Genomic DNA, 7,311 nt, shown 5'->3' with positions numbered 1-7,311 from the left:
GGGGGGGGGGTAACACTTTTGCATGCACTAGCTGTATAGTCGTGTCACAATCTCATTAGAGGCTGAGCCCCCCTAAAGGTCTGATCCTAGAGTCACCCCTGCGTTCGGCGGAGCAATCTCAGAAGTGGTCCGTTGTGGATAAAGATGTCTGCTGTGACATCACTGTGTGGCAGAGATGGCAAAAGTACTCACTTCCTGTACTCAAGTAGAAGTACAGATATTTGTGTTAAAAATACTCTGGTGAAAGTAGAAGTACTAATAACATAAGTTATAAGATTTCTCAAAGACGCACACGCACAATCTCAACTGATTATCCTTTTATCTCTGTGTGTGTGTATGCAGTGTGAGACGCGTGTCTGCGTTATTCTCCGACATGACGACCAAGCAACGAGCCAATTTTTTTAAAATGTAAGGAGTAGAAAGTATGGATATTTGTGTTAAAATGTAAGGAGTAAAAGTAAAAAAGTTGAGTACAGTAGCAAAGTATTTGTACTTTGTTACTTCCCATTTCTGCTGTGTGGGGTGTGTCTGCTTTACAGATTGAACCCAAAGACAAGCGTTGCACCTTATAATTATTTATCCATTAATTGTTTCATAAACCCCACAAAGAGACAGACACAGACAGAGACAGACAGGCCTGTGTCTTTGTGTCTTTTATTATTGTCCGCTCCTGTCGGCTGCAGCAGCATGAATGCTCCCTGCTGCTCCACTTAGTCTCAGTTTGGTATACTCTGTCATGAATGAAATTATTGCAACTGACCACAGCAGTGGTGACCACTGCTGTGGTCAGTTGCAATAATTTCAGTTTGTATGAGCGCCGGGCCTTTCTGGAACCCAGCAAGGTGTCCTTGCTTTGGAAACATGCACAAAACGTCCTGATTTTGAGAGATTTTTTTTTTGTAAACTGGCACATTGTGCTAATTTCCATCCAGCCCCATGGGACTCTCCCGTGTGGTTGTCGTTATAATACGGATCAGGATACAACATGGGGAGTTTCCATTGGTTGGTCTGTAAAAATAGCATATGAAGAAGCACTCAGTCTGTCCCCTCTCTCTGTCCCTCCCTATCTTCCTGCTTCTCTTTCTGTAGGATTTTTTTTTTTGGCCTGCCATGAAACCTGCTTTGTGTCCACATGATAAAGCAGGGGAATTACAAAGGAAGAGAATCCACCTTTTTAATAAGAAGCCCCTCTGCAATTTATAGGGGGAAAAAAATAATTGAAATCTAAAATAGAAAGTTGGCATTTTCAAAGTAAAATCTTAATGAGGGAGTTGGAAACTGGGCTTTCCTTTCCTTCTCTGTTAATGAAGATCTGTTGCATTACAAGAAGAAGGAGAAAAAAATGATAATGGTAAGGTGGGAGAGTTCACCCCTCTGATGCGCGCCGGGGAAGGGAAAAATTATTAAATAGAAAAGTTTAAAGAGATTTTAAGCTGAACAAGCAATTTGATATCCGCTACCTTGTAAATTACCTTGCATGCTTGGCAGGCAGCTCAGTCAATGAGAAGAGGAGGGGGGGAGGGGGGGGGTTCTGTCTGTCTGTCTGTCTGTCCATACTGTTTGTCTCTCTCTAACTGTTTGCCAATTCCATTATACTACTAATTCCAAAAAGGTGGTGTGGTGTGTTCACTGTCCCTTATTTGCTCAACCACGTGTTTGCAATGCATCATTAATTTTGTGTAACACACAAACGTGGCAGATTGAGTTAAGGACACAGATGATCACACTTTCTTGTGTGTGTGTGTGTTTCCATCTCTGATTTCGCGCCTCACTTTATGTGTAGTGCATGTGAGTGTGTCACACAGTTAAATCTGTGTGTCCATGCAAGTTTACGTAAATGTCAGTGCTAAGACATTGTCAGTATGTGCCCCCTGGGTTAAATGTGTGTGTGTGTGTGTGTGTGTGTGTGTCTGTGTGTGTGTGAGAGAGAGGTTGGTAGTGTGAAAGTCAGCTCAGCCAACAGCCTGGCCTCAACAGGATCAACCACTAATCCTTTATCTGCTTAGCCATGGAGGTGGCAGTGTGTGTGTCGGTGTTTTAATATGGACTTAAAGGGTTCTACCATGTGTGGTATCACTGTGTGTGTGTGTGTGTGTTTGGTGTGAGAGAGACTGTGTGGGTGCATATCATAATTACTGACTCAGGGGAGGCGGGTGGGGGGGGGGGGTGTGATTCTCCATTGACCTTCTAAAACATAAACACACTCCCACTCTCTCCCTGTCTCTCTACCAACGTTCCACTAAGCAAGGCACGTCATCCCTGCCCTGCTCAGTGGAGCTCCTCAGGGCAGCGCTCGGGTCCTAGTGTGATGTTCTGGGGAGTTTAGGATTTTACCCAAAAGCCTCTGGTTTAAAGTTGAATAATATACAATATTTATATCAAAACTGTAAGTTATTGTATTACAATTACAATTAGTAGTAGATTATGCAATTGATAAAACAAATTTATAAAACAAATACAGTTATTGAAAGCCTTTCTTCAAACTTTACCAAACAGTTCAAGTTTATCCATTTCATCCTGTCTGAGATGACTATATATATATATATATATATATATATATATATATATATATATATATATATATATATATATGCCTACTGGAAATAAAGTTTTTAAACGGTTTTTAAATTTAAATGAGAATAAAAATTAAATTTCAAAGAGGACAACATTCAGCGGATTGCAATTCAACATGTAAATCAATTATTTTAGATTTCAACATTAACAATTCAGTAGTGATTCAATTTTACAATCAGGTATTTGGTTTATATATTTATGACTATTCATTGCTTCCATATATTTAGTTACAATACAATATGATCATATTTGTAAAACAAGGATTAAAAAGTTGAGAGTGAATTGCTGCTGTTTTTTACAACATTCAGATAACTCTATTTCTGTCCTGGGTGGGTGATAAAATCATTCATATCATTTTCATATTAGTACCTTGCAGTAACCTTCATCCAGCTTACTTGATACATAATATAGGACAACTGATAACCGACAATATGGGAATTTAACAGACAGTATTTCTGCTTGAGGTGGAGATGTGTTGATATTCCGATTTTTTCTTCTTTTTTTCTGTTTGTTGAAAATCTGCCAACAAATCTAAAAAAAATCATTCTGCGTCTGCAGATTCCACGTGACCCTGCTGATGACATCACACACGTTCTAACGATTCATCTTGTTTCAGGAATTGTTTTGTTATGGTGTCCATATACATACTCTTGGTCATGTTGGATGTCAACAAACAACGCACGCACGCACGCACGCACACACACCACACACACACACACACACACACACACACACACACACACACACACACACACACACACACAAGTTGACTGGTAAGGCGGGAAAACGGTCTGTGAAGTGTCTGTGTGTTAGAGAGGAGGGATTAGTATTAGTGGAGAGGATTATCCAGTCGAAGGACTGCCTGCTCTCTCCCTCTCTCTCTCTCTCTTTCTCTCTTTCTCTTTCTCTCTGTCTCTCTGTTGCTCTCTCTCTCTCTCTCTCTCATCCATCCATCCACATCATTGAAGAGGTCTTAGAGTGCCAGGCGATAAAGAGGAAAACCAACCATAGGAAGCTCACTTAGACACACTCTCACCTCCACACTCCACTTCTCTTCCCCTGCACCTCCTCAGTCAGCAGCCCTCCCTCCCTCCCTCCCTCCCTCCCTCCCTCCCTCCCTCCTCCTCCTGTCTCCTTTTAGACTTCTCTTGCTTTACTCTTCCTGCTGCTTTCCTACCGTTTCTTCGCAACACCTCCCCATTCTTTTCCTCTTTGCTTTACACACCCCTTCACTACTCTTATCTCCTCCCTTTCTCTTCACTCTACTCTTCCCTCCCCATCATCAACTACAGTTTCATCTCAACATCCACTCTCCTCTCTCATTCTCCTACTCTTCTGTTTCCTACTTCCATCTTTCATTTGGCTCTTCTTTCTTCTTTCCTTTTTGTCTGACTCCTTCTGTCTTTACTTCCTTATTTTTATGTTTTTTCTTTTTGTCTCAGTCTCCATGCTCTTTCTTTCTTTCTGCTCCTGTTTCTATCTTCTATCTTTTTGCACCATTAAATTTGTCTAACCCTTATCCTTCCCCTCTCACCTATTTTCTCCTCTCTAAAATGTGCCACCTTTCCCATGCACTTTAAAAAATCTGAATCGTAATGTATTAAACTAAATCTACAGCCGTTCTGCTAGTTATGGGTTAATAAAAATGGATAATAAACAATGCTACTCCTCGCAGCAGCTAATTGTAGACTTCAGCCTGTTAGCCTCACCATGCTTCGCTGTCATAATACTGTAGCTTATGTAAAGTGTTGGCACACGCCCAACCGTGGTTAACAGGTTTAGAAACCTTCTGATCCCCCTCTGGCTTAACTTGACACCTCCGCGTCGTGTACTTCTCTATGTGAGGGCTCTCGGTGGCGACTAAAAAGGATTCACCTCCCATGACACACAAATACAGCAACGGATACATGTCGTCTGAAGCTACCTTTAAAACCACACCGGGTCCTGTTGACAATAATCCAAATCTGCTGCTTTCAGGGAGTTTTGGCTCACAGAACATTTGAAGGCTTGTTTTTTTTTAGCTGGTTGCAGTGGCTGAAGTAGGGGAAAAGAAAGAATGTCATGCTGGGAAAAGGTCACTTAGCCAGCGTGTCCATGTCTGCTGTCAACGCGATCTCATGAACTGGTGGATTGTTATCGTAGGAAAGTGTATGCACAATGATTTATATGGTCTCCCATTAGGCCACGTTATCCCACAGTTAAGTTTTTTCTGTCTTCTCAGTGTTTTATTTAGCTGAGAACAGGGGACTGTGACCCGGGTACAGAGCACTGTGAGCGGCCGGTCGTTTCACGGCCATTGCAGTTAAGTTTAGCTGATAAAAGGTGATTGACCTGCGCACAACGACAGTTATGTTTAGACCCTTAAACAACTGGTTAAGATTAGAAAAAAAGACTGTGGTTTGGATTAAAACACTATTCCCCTTAAAGTGCCCATATCATGAAAAAATCCCTTTTTTTCTGGGATTTGGGGGGGTTATTTTGTGTCTCTGGTGCTTCCACACGCATAGAAACTTGGAACTTGGTTTTGAGTGAGATCCGGTTTCTGAATGTCCTCTGTCTTCAGTCTCTGGGTGAGCTGTTCAACATCTGCACGGCTTTCTACGTCACTAGAGACGAGGTGGCTAACTGTAGCATGCTAGCTCGTTCTCAATGGCTAAATGGCTAAATCTCCAAAAGAACTACTTCCTGTCCCTGTTGTGCAGGTATTCCACAAGTGGCCCTGGTCTAGAAGAAGTCTCCCAGCTGATCCTGCCTTGGACGGACCATAACTGGAGAAAGAGTTATCTAGCTGATGGATCTTACTGAGCTACTGAGCATGTGCAGCTCCCAACACAGATAGGATAGAAGGGAGACGTCTCACTCTGGAGCTAAAGCAAGTGAGATGTCTCACTCTGGAGCTAAAACAGAGACCCAAACACACAGGGGGAAAACAGGATCTGCAGTAATGTGCAGTACAACAAAAAATTGATGTTTTTAGAAATTGAAACCATGAAAACCTAGTCTGATACAACCTCAAAATACAGTTATGAACCAGAAAATGAGCAGAATATGGGTGCTTTAAGTAGTACTCCTGGGATAAGACTGTCCTCCCCCGAAAAATCGCTCCCAGAGGTTGTTGTTTCTAGTCATGGCGCCCTCTAGTGGCCGTAGTAGTTATGACGGTAGCAAAGCAGGAAGTACAATGACGAAGTATAAGATCGTAACATTTCCTCATAAGGAGGTAGATTGGAATGGTGGATGGGTCAAAAAAGTCAACAGTGAGTTCTTTTAACTACAAATGTCAAATTTTAGCATCACGGAAGACTTTTGATGCCTAAACACAAATGTAAATGTAAATGTGCTGTATTTATATAGCGCTTTTCCAGTCTTAACAACTGCTCAAAGCGCTTTAAATCTACAGGAAACATTCACCATTCACACACATTCATACACTGTGCCGGGCTGCCGTACAGGTGCCACCTGCTCATCAGATACAATCAGACAATTCACATCCCCGATGCGCAGCACCGGGGGCAACGGGGTTCAGTGTCTTGCCCAAGGACACTTTGACAATGACTGCAGGGGCGGGGATCGAACCAACAACCTTCCGATTGGCAGACAACCGCTCTACCACTGAGCCACAGCCGCCACAAGAGAACGTTGATCATTTCACAACGTTAAAGACTTGTTTAATATAGCGACTTTACATTCAAATCTGTGATCTGGGTCTTATTAGAGGGTAGGGGACAAACGAGCCATATCGCAGTATGATTTGGACTACTTGTTGTCCAGGACATGACTCCCTTGTGCAGTCCTCGGGACACAAACCACCCATCAACCTGACCTCTACCCTACATGGACCAGAGCAGCGGTAGGTACTGTGGTGCATGCAGCAATAAATACGTAGAGTACATATGAATTACAGTGCTTTATCTTTAGTAGCTATATGCACAAATGGTTCACTAGAACAGCCTGGTGCTGTTAAAGAACCTTTAAGCTAAATATAAACCCATTTCCAGCTTGCTCATTGTAAGTTTCTGAGGACTGCATGCCAAAAACGTAGCAGTAAAATGAACACACATAATGGTAATGGATAAAGCTGGCCCGGTGGTCAGAGAGACGGTTCTGTAATGAAAAGCTCACATGTGTAATCTCCCCAGCAGCCAAAGCTTCCTGGCAAACACACTCAGAGTGGTTTCAGGCTCCGGACAATGCCATTCAAACTAGTAAGCTCCAAATATTTGCACCTGGACACCTGAAAAAGCCCGGCCGAGCCCTCCTGCTCCACGTAAACCTGCACCACTTTGTCAGAAGTGAGAATCTCATCTCAGCTAACTGAAGGGAATAGGCACATTTTATAGGATACACTCAATACAGGAATTTAAGAGTCATTTGTTTATTCTTTCAGCGAGATTGCAGACAAGTTCGTTAAGCTTTCTAAAGTTAGGAGGACTGGAATTAGATTTGTTGTTCACTACCCCCCCATCCTGCCAAATCTCTGATCTGGCAGGATGACAAAACTGTCCAATTAACAGGCTACTTGTTAGTGAATCCTTTGCAGAATATTAACCCTCTGAAGACGAAGAGTTCCAAACCAATGTGTGTTTCTCTCTATTGATATTTCATCAATAATACAGCACAGAAATGTGGATATAGATATTGCCGGGGTAACACTTTACAATAAGGTATACAAAAATGTAGGTAATTACTGAGGAACAAATGAGAAATGAATGAGAAATGAATGGTTAGTTAATGAGT

The 7,311-nt window shown here is 42.2% G+C and overlaps 1 long non-coding RNA gene across 1 annotated transcript in view; it reads right to left on the bottom strand.

The window, feature by feature from the left end:
• Nucleotides 1-7,311, bottom strand: part of LOC116688037 (uncharacterized) — a 17,128-nt gene that overhangs the window by 4,219 nt on the left and 5,598 nt on the right. Inside the window, exons 2-3 of the long non-coding RNA XR_004331688.1 lie at nt 3,811-3,816; nt 2,234-2,239 (exon numbers count right to left, since the gene is read on the bottom strand). This is a non-coding gene — a long non-coding RNA (uncharacterized LOC116688037). The remainder of the gene's footprint in view (nt 1-2,233; nt 2,240-3,810; nt 3,817-7,311) is intronic.

The sequence above is a fragment of the Etheostoma spectabile genome, chromosome 4 (assembly GCF_008692095.1).
Source record: "Etheostoma spectabile isolate EspeVRDwgs_2016 chromosome 4, UIUC_Espe_1.0, whole genome shotgun sequence".
Lineage (NCBI taxonomy): Eukaryota > Metazoa > Chordata > Actinopteri > Perciformes > Percidae > Etheostoma > Etheostoma spectabile.
The sequence above is the reverse complement of the archived record's forward strand: the minus strand, read 5'-3'. Positions and strand labels throughout refer to the sequence as shown.